This window comes from Ovis canadensis, chromosome 24 (genome assembly GCF_042477335.2).
Source record: "Ovis canadensis isolate MfBH-ARS-UI-01 breed Bighorn chromosome 24, ARS-UI_OviCan_v2, whole genome shotgun sequence".
In the NCBI taxonomy this organism is placed as follows: domain Eukaryota; kingdom Metazoa; phylum Chordata; class Mammalia; order Artiodactyla; family Bovidae; genus Ovis; species Ovis canadensis.
In genome coordinates, this window is record NC_091268.1 from 48,490,738 (window position 1) to 48,507,966 (window position 17,229).

Sequence of the window (17,229 nt, forward strand, 5' to 3'; positions counted from 1 at the left end):
CTAGGAAGAGCTTGATGTCATCCCAGACCTGGAACCCCCTACTGGGGTTCCCTCAAATGAGGGGGTCTCAGTTGTCAGTTATTTACACCTCCATGTGAGCGAGTGTCCCCCCAGGTGGTCCCATGGGAAATAAGGTCCTCGTTACACCAATAGCGGGAACAAGAATTTCTCAACCTAAGTGAGGTTTGGGAAGGACTTGCATGCTGGTTGGATAGTGTGGGTTCCAGTGCAGACCTTCTAAGAGAGAATCAGCAGGAAGGCAGAGTGAAGGCCATACATACACACGATGCCCTGGCCCATCCCTTCTCACCCATGAGACCCAGCTGCCAATGACATCAAGGTCTGAGCTTTCCCCTCTTCTGATTTTAAATTTTCTAGTAGCCTTGGAAAGAAAGCTATGACAAACCTAGACAGCATATTAAAAAGTAGAGAGATCACTTTGCCAGCAAAGATCCGTGTAGTCACAGCTATGGTTTTTCCAGTGGTCACGTATGGATGCGCCAGTTGGACTATACAGAAAGTTGAGCACTGAAGAATTGATACTTTCGAACTGAGGTGGTGGACCAGACTTTTGAGAGTCCCTTGGGCAGCAAGGAGATCAAACCAGTCCATCCTAAAGGAAATCAGTTCTGAATATTCATTGGAAGGACTGATGCTGAAGCTGAAATTCCAATACTTTGGACACCTGATGCGAAGAGCCAACTCACTGGAAAAGATCCTGCTGCTGGGAAAGATTGAAGGCAGGAAGAGAAGGGGATGACAGAGGATGAGATGGTTGGATGGCATCACCGACTCAATGGACGTGAATTCAAACAAACTTTGGGAGATGGGGAAGGACAGGGAAGCCTAGCGTGCTGCAGTCCATGGGGTTGCAAAGAGCTGGACATGACTTAGCAACTGAACAATAACAAGTAGCCACTTGAAATGAAAGAAAAGACAAATAAAATTAATTTGCTTAATAAGCTAATTTATACCTAAAAGATTGTATTTGGAGCAAGTAATGGATACAAAAAATTATTTGGGAGATATTTTGCATTCTTTTTTGTATAAAGTCTTCAAACTGGAGTGTAGGGTACACTTTGAATATCACCTTGGTTGGATCAGCCACATTTCAAGTGCTCAGCAGCCTCCTGTGGCTAGTGGCTGCTGGGTGGATGGTCCAGGGTGAGACCACGAGGGCTCTGGGTCTGGTGGGGAATGAGCCTGACTTGGGACCAGTGAGGAGGGAACACTGGTAGCAAGAGGGTGGTTCTTGCTACTGAAAGGTTGGTTACTGGTGGGACAGGGCATGAGGAGAAGGGACAGAGGGAAGAGGGCAGTCCTGGGGGGCCCTCAGTGGGAGGCCCGAGACGCACACAGCACAGGGGAGAGGCCATTGCGTTGGTGACCGAGCCAGGGAGGGCGGCCTCCTACCAAAGGGTACTAGGCAGCATTTCATCCGGGAGAGGAGAGCGGCCTTCTGCAGCTCGGCCTCCCCAGAGGTGGCTGGGACCCCCGCAGCGGACCTTCCTGGGGGTAAAGCATCTGCAGCTGAAAAAAGACTGCAGATCTGGGCCACTCGAGGAATCTTACTTCATCACATGGGATCAGCCCAAACCCGGGTAAACCCAAGGGAAGTACAGCCTGTGCTCAGAGCGGGGTTTGGGAGTTGGGAAGGCGGGTTAGCATTTCTACAACCCCCCAGCTGGGGTGGTGGGAGCAGGCTGGGAGGGCAGACAGGCCAGTGGCTGTCACTGTGACAGGGATTAATGCTGATCAGTGTGTGAGCTGCGACGGATCACCTTGTCCTTTTATGGAGACGGGACGGGGTCTCCACAAGCCCTTATGAGGGAAAACTTTTGGCTTTAAGAGTCTAGTCCCTGCTGGCTCAAGTGTTTAAGAATCTGCCTGCAATGCAGGAGATGCGGGTTCAATCCCTGGGTTGGGAACATCCCCTGGAGAAGGGAATGGCAACCCACTCCAGTATTCTTGCCTGGAGAATTCCATGAACAGAGGAGCCTGGCAGGGTCATGGGGTCACAAAGAGACACGACTGAGTGACTAACACACAGACACACACAGCAAGTACTCAAGAGTGGGACAGGGTCCACTGAAGCAGACGTTTGAGGCTGGGGGAGGAGAGGGCCCAGGAAGACCACCCCCCCGCCCCACACCCCAGCTCCACATGCCGCCCCAGGGTGTCCCAGCTCCCGAGGCCCGCGTCTCCGATCCAGTAACCTCTGCCCAGGCCCGGGTGTTTGTATGTCTGAGTCATTTGTCAGTCTGGGTCCTTGGCCCGTGCGAGCCAGGGGGTGGGTGTCCTGGACGGGCCGTTCTGCCCCGTGCTGTTCAGGCTTTGCCTCGCGGGCTGTCTGCTGCGTCTGGGGGGAACATCGTGAGCAGGGTGCTCTGAGCCCCCCTCCCCAGGGGACCCGGGACAGAGGAGTCCAGGACACGCCTCTCACGGCTTTCACACTTGACAGTTTACAAAAGCACATCTCCATTTTCGATCTGAGATATTATTAACCAAGTTTATAAACACAGGGGTTAGGAGGCCTGTCTACAAACTCGGGCCGCCAGAAAGCACTGCTATCTCCTACAGATCTATTTAATTCTAACTCTGAGCCCCTGTCACATGGGCGGGGGCAGCGAATTCCATCCCAGTTACTGGGCCTCTCTGCCTCCTCCCTCCACCCCCAACCAAAATCCAGGCGTCTCCGCTAAGCCCTGGAGCCTAGAATCGGCTCTGGCTCAACGACCGCCGTGTGGGAGCCTCTGTGCCTTTGTGTACCTCGCATTGCGCTGTGGCTAGGGAGAGAGGGCCTGGGGAGGCTTTCATGGGGCAATCCCCTCCTGGGAGTCACAGAGGGCTCTCCCGGTCCCCGAGAAGGACCTCTTCCCTCTGGGCCTCCTGTCTCTCTGGGATTCTGACTCAAAGTGAGGATGACTTCAGCCCTGTTGGCCAGCAGCCTGCTAAGCTGCTGGAGGGGAGGGATTCAGGACTGACACTTACAGGTATTCACAACCAAATAAACTATTCTGCTTCCCAGATGAGGAAACTGAGCCTTAAGAAAGCATACACCCGGCCCAAGGTCACCCTAAGGCGTTGTGGCCTGGAGCTGAGGCCTTTGCGGTGTTTCACCCCTCAGCCACCTGTCTTCTGATCAAGTGATGGAGAGCAGGGCCTTCTCTTCCCTGGGTGAGGCACAGAGTAGGGCCCGGGGCTGAGCTGTCTGCCCTCAGGGGTTCCCACAGGGCTCTGGTGGGAAGAGCAGTCTGTGCACCCCGCCCTCCTCCGAGCTCCCTCTGCCCGGCTCTCAGCACTACTCTCTCCTGCATGCTCTTATCACCTCGCCTCCCTCAGCCCTCCGTGCCCAGGAGCCCTTCCAAGAGCCTGACCCACGAACATGGCTAGGCAGGGAGTTCTCTTCGCCTGGATCCTGCCAGTCTCCATCTCTACACCACGTTTGGGGCCACTCCCTGCCCTGAGCAGACCCCTCCACCCATGCCTGGAACCCTTAACTGGCCTGATCCCTGTGGCGCCAGGCGGGTCCCACGGGACGGGCAGGGCAGCTGCCAGGATGAAGGGTGGGAGGCAGGCGAGGCCAGGGCAGGGGTCCTGCTGGGATGGGGTTATCTACTCTGTCAGTTCTTTCTGTCCTTCACATTCCTGAGCTGCCTGCTTTGGCTGACCGTGGAGCCTTGGGAGTGGGGGACTCACAGAACACTAGCACCAGCAATCCTGAACTGAGGAGCAGTCAGGAAGACTTCCTGGAGGAGATGACGCCAGAGCTGCATCCTGGTCCCTTCTCTCAAAGGGAGATGCACTCTGGGTGGCATCTGCAGAAGCGGGAAGACTGAAAGCCCTGGCCGAGACCCGTACCCTTCAGCCCACCCACGGGCTGCCTGCCTGCCTGCCTGCGGGGAAGGGGTAGCTTCCGAAAGCATAGATCCCAGCTGTCCCCGCCCTGTTTCAGGCCACCAGTAACTGACCCTGGGAGGATGCTGGCCCTTCCTGCTCAGGCTTTCCCGCTCTACTAGCAGGCTGTGACCCATTGATGGGGTATAAAATTGATGTAGTGGGTCAGCAACAGCATTTTAGAAGGAGAGAAAAGAAGAGATGCAGTTGTAAAATACATGTGACCAAACCAGCCTTGTATCTTAACGCTTTTGTCTGGTTTTCCCGTGTTTGCCTGGGAGGCCTGGATGAAGATGATTTTTTTTTCCTGCATGTCACAGTCCGAGAGGCACCATGACCATGAGCGTTTACGAACTGTTCTCGTGCTCTGCGCAGGGGAGCTGTGGGGAAGAGGCACCGGTAATGTGACTGAGTGACGTCCAGGTAGACAGCTGAGTGGGGGGAGGGAGACCCCCCCAGTCCTACAACGCCTTCCTGATACCCCTCGCCTGGCCACAGGTGGGATTCCCACCAAGCTGCTGAGAACTGAGTTCTTGGCTCCCAAGCTTGGGTCACCATAGTTCTCGGGGGTCGCTATGCCTGCCGTCTGGCTCCAAAGCCCCCAAGACTCCCCCAAGGGCCCTCCTGATGCTCTGATTCCTTTCCTGACCCTCAACATGCTCACTGCTCCCGTTCCTGAGAGCAGTCCCTCTGGTGCTGATTCTTGCCTGGGTTTGCGGGGTGGGTTTCAGGAGGTGTATAGACCTCCTGACATGACATTTCAAAATGTCCCCTAGAGGACAGGAGGTCCCTCCCCTCTGCTGGCTTCTCTAAGGGGTCTCTCCTGGTCACGCGGTGTTACCAGATGGACCGACTATCCAGACGGGTGTAGGACTGTTCTCATCTGCTGCTTTCAGAACGCATTTTGAGGTCTTGTAGGGCTGGAGACTGGCAGAATCTAGGAGGGCTCCTTGCCCGGCAGTGTTTGGCTAAGGTGCCCTCTCTTTCTCCATCAACCCAGACTGCTGAGAGCCCTGGTCCCTCCAGAACCATGTGTGTAGAGTTCACCGGTTAGGGAAAAAAAAAAAAATCTGATACTGCTAAAGGGGATTGGGGGCCATCAAGCAGAAGTGTCAGGTGGGGTCAACCCAGGAAGGCTTCTCAGAGGAGGAAGGACGTGGCTTTGGATCCAGCCGGTACTGCGCTCCCCTCATGTGTCAGGCCCCATGCTGGGAGCTTCAACGGCAGTAACCCATTTCATCTCCAAATGAAAGAGGAGCTGGTGTTATTTTCCTGACTCAATCACACTTTTTATCTGGTATTTTTGATACTTTTGCCATCTTTGGCTCTCGCTGACTCTGGAGGGGCCATCCTTCCCAGGGCAAGCTAATTCCTATCGATAGTAAACAACTTGCCTGGGAGAGGGACTTTCACATATAAACCAGCCAATCCAGAGTTCACACCTCAACCACCTCCTCTACGGAGCTCTCATCCTCCGGGCCACCACTCACCTGCCCTGATCAACCTCAGGCCAGGGATCGGTGAATTCAACTCCACAAGGGCATTTTAAAGTGAGAGCTGGTAAAGAATCTGCCTGCAATGTGGGAGACCTGGGTTCACTCCCTGGGTTGGGAAGATCGCCTGGAGAAGGGAAAGGCTATCCACTCCAGTATTCTGGCCTGGAGAATTCCAGGAACTATACTGTCCATGGGATCACAAAGAGTCGGACATGACGGAGCAACTTTCACACAACACATACAGAGTCAAGTGCACAGAGAGTAGGTGGGTAGCTTGAGGGTTTTTGTTTTATGTTATTTTTTTGCTTGAGGGTTTTTAAATGCTACACACCCGTGTCACTACCCTTCGCATCAACATACAGAGCACTTTCGGGTCAGTCCCCACTAGAGGCACCACTCGGCCGATGTCTCTCACCACAGAGTAGTTCTGCCTGTTCTTAACTTTGCAGTGGGCCTAATTGCGTCCCCCAAAGATACGGCCAAGCCCTCATGGCTGCCACCTGTGACCTTATTTAATACTTGAGTTTTTGCAGATGTAATCTAATTCAGATGAGGTCCTACTGGATTAGGGTGAGTCCTACATCCAATGACTGGTGTCTTCATAAGAAGGCCATGTGGGGACTTCCCTGGTAGTCCAGTGGCTAAGACTTCCAATGCAGGGAGCCTGGGTTCAATCCTTGATCAGGGGACTGGATCCCACATGCCACAACTAACAGTTTGCATGCCCCAATTAAGATCCCATTTTTGGGAAAGGAGTACATCAAGGCTGTATATTGTCACCCTGCTTATTTAACTTATATACAGAGTACATCAGGCAAAATGCCAGGCTGGATGAAGCCAAAGCTGGAATCAAGATTTCCAGGAAAAATATCAATAATCTCAGCTATGCAGATGACACCACCCTTATGGCAGAAAGTGAAGAGGAGCCTCTTGATGAAAGTGAAGAGAAGAGTGAAAAATCTGACTTAAAAAGCAACATTCAAAAAACAAAGATCATGGCATCCGGTCCCATCACTTCATGGCAAATAGATGGGGAAACAATAGAAACAGTGAGAGACTTTATTTTCTTGGGCTCCAAAATCACTGCAGATGGTGACTGCAGCCATGAAATTAAAAGATGCTTTCTCCTTGACAGAAAAGCTATGACCAACCTACACAGCATATTGAAAAGCAGAGACATTACTTTGCCGACTAAGGTCTGTCTAGCCAAAGCTATGGTTTTTCCAGTAGTCATGTATGGACGTGAGAGTTGGATCATAAAGAAAGCTGAGCGGTGAAGAATTGATGCTTTGAACTGTGAGAAGACTCTTGAGAGTCCCTTGAACTGCAAGGAGATCCAACCAGTTCATCCTAAAGGAAATCAGTCCTGAATATTCATTGGAAGGACTGATGCTGAAGCTGAAACTCTAATACTTTGGCCACCTGATGTGAAGAACTGACTCATTGGAAAAGACCCTGATGCCGGGAAAGACTGAAGGCAGGAGGAAAAGGGGTCGAGATGGTTGGATGGCATCACCGACTTGATGGACATGAGTTTGAGTAAGCTCCAGGAGTTGGTGATGGACAGGGAAGCCTGGCATGCTGCAGTTCATGGGGTCTCAAAGAGTCGGACACAACTGAGTGACTGAACTGAACTGATGCCTTAGCTAAGACACAGAGCAGCCAGATAAATAAAATTTTAAAAGGCCATGTGAAGATGTGGGGATGCAGACACACAAGGAGAAGACAGGCTTGTGAAGACGAAGGTAGAGATTGGAATGAATCACCCACACGCCAAGGAACACCAAGGACGGCTGTCAGCCATCAGAAACTAGAAAGAGGCACGGAAGGTTCTTCCTTAGAGCCTTTGGAAGGAGCATGGCCCTTTCAGCACCTTGAGTCTGGACTTCTAGCCTTCAGAGTTGTGACAGGACACATTTCTCTTGTCTGCACACCAGGTATGTGGTAATTTGTTATGAGTCTCAGGAAGCTCATACCAGCTCATAGGAATGAAATCCCACAGTGTGTACTTCATTGTATTTGGTTTCTTTCACTCACATTGTGACTATCAGATTTACCCATACTTTCGTATAGAACTAGAACTCATTCTTTTTCAATGCTGTGTAATATTCCATCTGATAAATATACCACAGTGTATTTATCTATTGTAATTTTAATGTGCTTTTGGTTCCTTTTTTTTTTTGGGGTATTGTCAATAATGCTGCTGGGAACATCCCTGTCTTTAGTAGAAATATGTACTCATTTCTCATGGGTATAGAGCTAGAGGTGGAATTGCTGGGTTCTATGCTAAATATATGTTTAATTATTTGAAGAATTCCTGGACAGTTTTTTTTTTTAAAGAAGTACCATTTTACTTTCCTATCAGCAGCCTAGGAGAATTCCAGTTATTCCTCATCCTGTCAACATTTAGAATTGTCAGTGTTTAAATTTTAGCCATTCTGGTACGTATACAGGGGTATCTCATTATGGTTTTAACTCTCATCTTTCTGATGAGTGATGATGGTGAGCTCTTTATCATATGACCTTTGGGACTTTGAATATCTGTGTTTGTGACATGCTGCCTATTTAAGACTTCTATCCACTTTTGAAATTTGAGTTGTTTGATATTTTTCTATTGGTTTGTAAGAGTTCTTTAGGTATGCTGATACAATTCTGTGGTTAGCTGTAAGTATTGTAAAGACCTCCTACTCTGTAGCTTGCCTGTCTTGCATTTCTGTCTTGTGATGAACAGGAATCATTGACTTTAATGAAGGCACAGTTATCAATATTTCTTTAGTGGTTAGTGCCTTTTCTGTTTCATTTAGGAAATCTTTGCCTACTCGAAAGTCTTAAAGATATTCTCCTATTTTCTTTTAGAAGTTTTATAGTTTTGCTTGTCACTTTTAGGTCTCAGATCTACTTTGACACAGAAGTAATTAAAAAAAAATTCATTTGGCTGCACCGGATCTTCGTTGCGGCACATGGGATCTTTAGCTGTGGCATGTGAATATTTAGCTGTGGCGTGTGGGATCTAGTTCTTTGATCAAGAATCGAACTGGGCCCCCCTGCATTGGGAGCAGAGATTGTTAACAATTGGGCCACACAGGGAAGTCCCAATACAAGAGTATTTTAAATCTCAGCAGAGCCAGGCCTCAGTCTGCCCACCCAACCACTCTCCAAGCTTGGTGGCTCCAGCCTTTGGGAGAAGTCCTTCCCTCCTCTGTTGCTGGCTGTATGGCCTCTTTCACTAGCCCCTGCCCTTCCCTTAGGCCCTGGATTTATTTATTTATTTATTTATTTTTTAGGCCCTGGATTTAATAAAAGCTCTGAGCTGCCTGTGGTTTTCAGACTGAATGTTGGCTCCAACCTCTGTCAGGATTCAGGCAGCAGGTGGGGTCCCCCATCCCCTCTCCATATGCGTGTCTATTCCTACCTGGGGTGGGACAAGCTCGTCAGTTTCTACAACTCTGAGGGTCCCCACACTGGGATGTGGAGCCTCCTTACTCTTCCCCAAACCCACCCCGCAGCCTGGACCTTACCCATAGCTTCTCTCCATTTGTTTGTAGATTTATGGGCCAGAGGAGCCTGTCCTGACCAAGATGACGAATAGGCTCCATCACCGACTGCATCTGACTGGCACCAGCTGCCTGAAGTGGTGTTAAAAAGGGTTCTGGGGATATCCAGTTTCAGCAGGTGAGAATTGCACGGTTGCTTGGTAACGTCTGCCTGGAAACAAGAGATGGGCACTGTGCCCTGCACGTTGTGTCTTTAATGCCTCTGATCCAGTCTAAGACTCTCACTAGGATTAGTCAAAAGTAGAGTTTCAATGACTCATTCAAGGGCACTCAGCTCTTAATTAAGAGAGAGAGAGTTTGGAAGCTCAGGTGTTACCCATTCAGCCAAAAAGCAGCTGATTCATTCACTCACCAAATATCGATGGAGCACCTACAATACTTCAGGCCCTGAACTGGGCACTGGCATCACCAGTGGCATGAGTCTGAGCAAAATCTGGAAGACAGTGAAGGACAGGGAAGCCTGGTGTGCTGCAGTCCCTGGGGTCGCAAAGAGCCGGATATGACTTAATAACTGAACGATAACAGCTGGGCATTGAGGATATAATGATGAATAAGCCCTAGTCTGGCATATCCCTCATCCCATGATTTCCCTGATGCCAGTATTCAACATACAGAATCAGTGAATCAGGGGGTCTCACATGATGTTTATCTCCCATCCTGCCAGCCTGCCGTCGCTCACTTCTTCATCCTCCAGTGCCAGTCCCCGGGGTGAAATTATAGTGCAATTTTTAAAAAATGGAACTTGGTATGTACCTGAAGTTCCATGATTGAAGTGCTTCTCCTCAGATAACTTTTACAAAACTCATCCACAGACGAGACCTGTAACAAAAGGATGTGAAAATCGCTAAAGAAATGGCCCAGGGGGACCCCGGGGATTCTGAAATGACTTTCAGGGACTGTCTGGGCACCATCCGACAACAACGCCCTGGTCCTGCCCCCTGGTCTGTACACCCTTCTCCCTCTGAGCCAGCCTCAGGGCTCTCCACTCTTCCCCAGATGCACACACACGTAGACAGGTACTCTCACACACACATACACACACGCAGAGGGGCACACACGGGGCCATAGACAAATGCAGGCTTAGACACACCTCCTCTGCTCCACAAGGGTCTGTGCTCACAGATCTCAAGTTCAAGCTCTCACTGTTCCACTTGGGACTCAGCCTTGGGTTAGGTAGCCTCCCCGAGCCTCAGCGTCCCCATCTCTTAGAGAGGGTGGTGGGTGAGACATCCACGAGCACAGGGCACACACATTGGGCGTGGGGTTCAGCAACCGTTACCGGAGCACCCCCCAAGGCCCCGCTCAGATCCCTGGCTCAGAGCTGTTCCGAGAAGCTGCAGCAGGGCGGAGGGCGTGGCCCGGCATCTGTAGAACATTCATCACTGTGCCCCCTGCGCAGACTTTGGCACGGAGCTGGGAACATGGTAGACATGCAATCAAGGCCTGTTACAGGAGGGAGGGAGGGAGGGAGGAAAGATCAGGGCTTTGCTCCCAATCTTCTGGTTCCTTCCCTCTGGGGAAGCCCTAATTGGTTTCAGAGGCCTGGAGGAACAGGGTCTGTCTGTTTTCTATCCCAGGTAAGCTGGGAAAAAGGCCACTGCTGCCTCGGCTGGACGAGAGGGGGCCCTGGGAGGTGAGCCCCAAGTCTGCTGCAGAGCCGCCGATCGGAGCCCAGCTGGGCCCCTGCCTCCCACCCGGGCCCCATGTTCTCCGCTTTCATCATGTCCACCGCCCTGGCTGGGCCCCCGCCAAGCCCTCACTCGCTGGTGAGGGCCAAGCCGGGGCCGTGCCAGGCTCAGCGGAGGCCCTTGGCCAAGAACAGCAGAGCCGTTCTCAGGAAAGCTGGGGGATTAAGCCGCAGGCCAGCGGGGACTCAGGTATCCGCCTCTTGTCCCCGGGCTGGAGAGGAGGGGCAGGACGACCTCAGAGCTGCCACCCTCTCGGGGACACAACACCCCCCGAGCCGGCTCGCCCGGGAACCACCTTCAAAGAAGAGCCAGGGCCACCTGACTCTGGGCCCTCTTGCCCCCTCAGTCAACCTGGCTTCGCAGCCTGGAGACCCTCTCCTCCAGCCCCGGCTGAGCTCTGATCCCCGGCTGGACCCTGCCCTGAACCTGGGATCTCCCCTACTCTGTCTCCTGGGGTTGGGATCTGCCTGGAGGGAGGGGTCAGAGGAGGTGGGAGCCTCAGGGCAGATGGTCCCTTCTGCTGGGACCACTGCTGTGCTCGGGTGGGAGACAGCATGGGATGGAGATCCCAGCCACGGCAGCTGGGTCATGGTGTGGGGCAGATTCTGGCTTGAGACCTGGGGCAGGAGCTGTCCTGGGTTGCCCACATGTGCCCCCCTAGGGGTGGGGGTACCCCGTTTACTCTGGGGCAGGCCCCCGGGTGCCTGGGGCTTCTGTCCATCTTGCAGCCCTGACTACGTTGTCCATACCCAACCCATCTTTCAGGACTTCCTGGCCTCTGGGTGTCTTCTCTGACCTTAGGCGGGGTTGAGGGCTCCCTTCTATTTCCCCAGGCCCCTACTTCTCCCCTTCCTGGGACCTCGACCACCCTGGGCTGCCCGCACCTGCAGACTCTTCTCAGACGGGAGTCGCAGGGCCGGGCGCCCTCTTCTGCCACTCCCTAGCCTCCCTCTCTTGACCCTAACGGTCCTGCCGCCCTCTGGGCTGTGACTGTTACTGGCTGGGTCCCCACTGGAGCAGGTGGCCGCTTGCCCCGGCCCAGTCCCCGGTCTGGGCCGCCTCTAGGCCCCTCCTTGCGGGCCCAAAAGGGTGGGGGTGTCTGCAGGGACGCTGACTCGGATGTTATTTTGGGCTCCCCTTGGGCCCGGCGGGCCCTGGGGCCTCAGGCCTGTTTAGACGGCTGGGCCGGATGTGACCACGTCCAGGAGCTTGGGCCTCCCCGAGGCTGGTGAGAGGCAGGCCAAGGCAAACGCCAGCTGGGCAGGGGGCAGGCAGGGAGGCTGGTCAAGGGATCCAAAGGCTGACCCAGGCTTGGGTCTCAGTTCCAGGGGGTCCCAACTGAGGCCCTGAGCCATGAAGCTGGAGCATTAGGCCCTGAGGTTATTCTCTGATAAATCCCCCAAACTGAAATGCCAGTCACAGAGGGTTGGGCTTCCCGGGGCATAGCCTTGACACCTCTCACACGGACATATACGTATACCCCACGCAAGAGCCTGAGGCCCAGAGACGGAGGGACAGGCCCAGTTCAGATAGAGAAACCCACCTCACCCTTAGTCTTTGGGTCCCAAAAGACACCACTCTTTAGAGCTTCCACAGGCTAGAAGCTGCGCAGCCATAGGTTGAGGGCTGGGTGCCCTGGGCTCCCATCTGGGCTCCATGCCCATGCCCGGTGGGCCTCAGCTTCCTCGTCTGTCACCCCCGAGCCCCTGGCGCCCTGTGAGCCTGTGGCCCATGACAACCCCACGTCTCTGTGTAGACCTGGCCTTCCAGGAGCGGGCAGGTGGTGCCTGCCGCTCCTCCCTGAAGTCGCTTGTCTTCGGCCCCTGCCCCAGGCCCCAGCCAGAAATGTTTAAGGAAACATGGAAATCCTGAAGCTTTGTCCACCACGTCCAATTGAAAACAGAAGGGGCTGGAGCACTGCTGTTAACTCCAGGAGAGCCAGTGATGGGCCCGGGGCTGGGGCCTGGTGCCCAGATGCACACCTCTGCCCCAGACTCTATCGTGGGCAAGTTCAGGTCTGGCAGGTGGGTGCTCCTTGCCAGCCAACCGCATACTCTGGGCCCAGGGACACCCAGACCCGCTGCCTCGGTGGGAGGCCTTTCTGGGGGAAGAGAGGGAGCAAAGGAGGGAAAGGCTGAGAGATGTTTCAGAGCTGCCCAAGGGCTGGGCCTGGGCTCCTCCTTTGAGAGGAGTAGGGCAGACAGCACACCTCACTGCTCCCACTTTGCTTTGTCTCAGCACAAAAGTGGGGCCGGTGTGAGACTAAGGACACCGTGGCAGGCTGGCCGCTGAGCTCAAAGCAGGAAGGGGGCAGTTTTTCAGGAAGGATGCCCACAGGCACAAAGGCTGGCGTGTCCCTGATGTCTCGGAGTTGGGGGGCAGGTGGTTCTAGTGAGCCCTTTGGGCATGAGATGCTCAGATTCTAAGACCCAGGTTCTATCTTCAGACCCCTCAGAGCTGAGAGGACCTTGAAGAGAGCCCATTGTCTGGAGGATAAGACTGAGGCTCAGAGAGGGATGTGGCTTGCCCAAAGTCATGTGGTTGTGGCCAGAAAGCGATCTGGCCTCCATGTCTGTATCCCAGACTCAAAGGCAGTGTTTGGCCAGCAGGGCCCTGGGCCTGGGTGGGAGACCTCCGTCCCCAGCACCCTCCCCTTCCTCCTTCCGATCCAGATGCCAGCCCCAGGATATTCCCACCTGTTCTCCAGAGAGGTAGGGGGGGTGGCCTCCCGGGGGCCAGTCCTCTCGGGACGGAGGCCGTGGCTGGCCCCGGGCAGCCCAGCTTTCCGGCAGCCACCCAAGTATGTGGAAGGCCGTGTGGGCAGCCGTTCTTGCCACGTTCCCAGAGCACGCACCAAAGAAAACACGGAATGTTTCTTGGATGACACAGTCTCCAACCCAAGTCACGCATTCCTGTGGGAGGGCTGTGAGGAGGGGTCTCGGCTGTCTGTAGAAGCGGGGCTCTGCTGAGACACCCAGTCCTGTCTGCAGACGTGGGTCCCCGGGCCGTGTCCACAGCCAAGGACAGTCAGTGCCGGGTGATGGTGCCGTGGGCAGGCAGCTGTCATACTGTCTATGCAGGCCGCCGGTGGACACCAGCCTTGTCACGGAGCCGACGTCCCGGTTCTGTGTCCTGCCCCCAGCACTCAGCTGGTCATCTCCCTGCCCCCATGGGGACAACTGGTATGACCCTGCCCACGAGTGTCCTCAGTCCTGATCAGGCAGCTGGTACAGCCTCTGCCCTTGCACTCACTGACCTTTCCCCACCCGCGTGTCCTGCCCAGGGACCGGCCTGGGCTGGTTGGAGGATGGTTTGGATACGTATGTGCCCCCCAACCCTTAGCTTCAGTTTCCTCCTCTTTAAGGGGTTCTTGTCATTCACATGACCGCTGTGATCAGGATCAAGTGCGATGGCCAGGACTCTCTTGGTCTCTGGCCCAGGACTGGGTTACGGGGAATGACAGAGAGAGTGTGGGTGTGTATAGGAGGTGGATTATGCTGGAGGTCTGATCCTTCCGGCCTCTTTATAAAAGGAGGGAGCCTCTAGTCTTGAACTTGGAGATTCTGAGTCCTCGTTAGCTTAAGATGGAGGTCAGGGGCCCAGAGAGGGCGTGCTGAGGCCTCTGCCTTAGAGAGCCCATCAGAGAAAGAGGAGGTGGGCAAGAGTGCTGAGTACTGTAACCAAGAGGACCGGGACGGGGTTGGGGGTTGCAGGAGCTGAAGGCAACCCCTTTCCTACCTTAGGGAGACAGGAATGACTCTCAAGGAGGGGACTTATGGGATGGGTTTTGATGGTTGAGTAGGAGTTTGCCAGCAGATCAGTGCAGAGAAGGAGTTTAGAGACCAGGCATCAAGCATCATGTGTGCAAAGGCCCCCAAGGTGGTATAAAGTGTGAGGCACACTTAGAAAGGCTGCGCTTTTTTTTTTTTTTTTAAAGATTTGTATTTACTTATTTATTTATCCTTGCCCGTGCTGGATTTTCGTTGCTGCACGGGCTTTCTCCGGTTGCAGTGAGAGGCGGCTACTCCCAGTCGTGGTGTGCTGGATCCTCATGGCGGTGGCCTCTCTTGTTACAGAGCACGGGCTCTAGCTGCGCAAGCTCCATAGTTGCAGCACAAGGGGCTTAGTTGCTCCAAGGCGTGTGGCATCTTCCCAGACGGGAGATTGAACCCATGCCCCCTGTATTGGCAGGCAGATCCTTAACCATCGGACCAGCAGGGAAGCCCCAAGGCTGAGACTGAGAAGGACTGTGATGAGCCAGGAAGAGGAGAGACTGACTTGAGCAAAGGCAGTGATGAAAGAAAGGACTAGGTTTGCTTTGAGAGAGGATGAAGTGATGTGTGGAGGTGGCCATTCCCCACGAAGGAGAGGTTCAGGCCAGCTCGTGGGGAAAGGTGGGCTGGGTCCTGGAAGGTCCTGACACCTTCTGTCCTTAACCTGCCCCAGTCCCGGTGTCTCCGGCTGGTACGGGGCGGTGGGGAGTGCGGGGGGGCGGCCGCGGTGTCCACCCCCTGCTGTTTACATCGCTCACATACTTCTGGGCTCTTATCTCCAAGGGTCTGTCGTGCGTGCCCACCTTGCCAAGTGGTCCCATCACTGATTGTCTCATAAGTCAGGCCTGCCTCTCCCCAGCACCTCCCATCTCTGGCCGTGTCCTCCCCTTGCTGCTCGCCTCACCCTGAGTCCCACCCAGCCGGGGAGGCAGAGGGGGGCCCAGAGGTGAGCCTAGGGCCTGGCTGGAGCTCCCAGCTCTGCAGAACAGATGTCCCGGTGACCTGGTTCTCAGGAAGCAGCCCCAAAGTTTTCCAAAGACTACTCCAGGGGACCCCAATTTTTCTGGCCCCTGGAGGGGTGGTCAAGACTACTGTTCCCTGCAGGGGATGGTCTGGGGTTGGGTGCAGAGGGGAAGACGCTAGAGGCTAGAAACTGGCCCACACCCTCTGAGAAACTCTAGGGCCTGTGTCTACACTCCACAATGGATCAGAGGCCCTTTCCCGGTCTTCTGGGCCTCACGTCCCTTGTCTGTGAAATGGGTGCATTCACTCCTTCATCGGACAAACATTCACTGCGTGCCAGGCTCCAGGCATGAGGCGACACCAAGCAGCATCTACCGTCTAGAGGGGAAGATAGACAAACCCAGAGGGGCTCCCCCAGCATCTCAAGGTCTAGGACAGATGGTACAGGGGGTGCCGGGGGACAAGGCAGAGCAGTCAGTCCTCTCTGGAAAGAACAGGATCCATTTCTACCATACCTGGGGCCGGGCTGGGGGATGGAAAGAGAGCTCTGGGCAGAGCAATGTGGTGGGCGAAGGCTCAGGGGGCAGAGTTTGGGGAACTGCCCAGGGTCTATCTGATGGAGTGAAGTGCTGCGGATGAGCCGTGGGTGTTGAGACGCGAGGCTGGGGAGGCCAGCAGACCACAGGAATCACACCCAGATGTGGGCCCAAGGCACTGGGGAGCCATGGAGGGTTTGAGACAGGGAGCATCATGATCAGATATAGGGATGAGCAGCTACCCTTGGGCTGCAACCGGGCAGATGGAGGGCCCTGTTAGAGGGCTGTGGGATCCTGGTCGGGGGAAACTGGAGGAGTCACAGGAGACCCTGATCAGAGGTGCTGTCCAAGACTGGCTTCTGACCTGAAGGGTCACACTGCCTTCTCTGTTACCAAGCCAGCTTGGAGGAGAAGCTGGCTCACCCTTGCAGGGATGGTTCTCCTTTGGGCTCCCTGGCCAGGACCCCTTGACATCTTTCCCAAGCCGGATGCACCCAGGTCACGTGAACTGATGCTACTGAAATGGAGAGATGGGGGTACTTTGAGGGGAGCAGGAGGCTGTGGGAGCCCAGAGGAGGTGCTGACCCTGCTTTAGCAGTCAGGGAAGGCTTCCTGGAGGAGGGTGCACTTCAGCCAAGTCTTCAAAGACAAGAAGATGTTTGCTAGCTTAAAGGGAGACAAGGACATAGCAATTAAGGTAACCACAATTCAGAAAACACACAAGCCAGATTTGAAGGGGCTTCGGGTAGGGTGCCTGAGAGTGGCAAGTGGAAAGAAAAAGGCGGGGAGGCAGCGGGGCTGGATCCCTCCAGGCGTGGCTTTTATGGAGGCGAGTGGGAGCCATGGGAGGTCCGAAGCAGAGGGGCTGCACGACCAGACTTGCATCTTCGGATGGCCTTCAGGGCACCACATCTGTGTGCAGAACACCACCCGCTGGTGCCCAGGAAGGGGCTGCAGCGTCCAGGAGGGGCCCTTCAGAGATCCGAGGGGTGGACTCCTGAGAGCTCAGGTGGTGAAGGGGAGGCACAGGCCATTGCCTGCATCAAATAGACACGTAAACACGACCCTGGCAGCTCCACGCGATAGCTTTGATGAGCCTCAGACGTAAACGGGGACGTATTGCAGGATTCCAGTTACATCCAGTTCAGAAACAGGCAAAGTCTGTCTATGGTAAGAGAGGCTGGCACAGTGGTCCTCCTGGGGTGCCGGGGAGCGGTCATCAAGACGGAAAGGGGGTGTAAGGTGGCTTTTGGGGGACCCGGCAAAGGTCTCTATATTGATTTCGGTGCTGTCAATACAAATGTGCTCAGTTTGTGAAAATT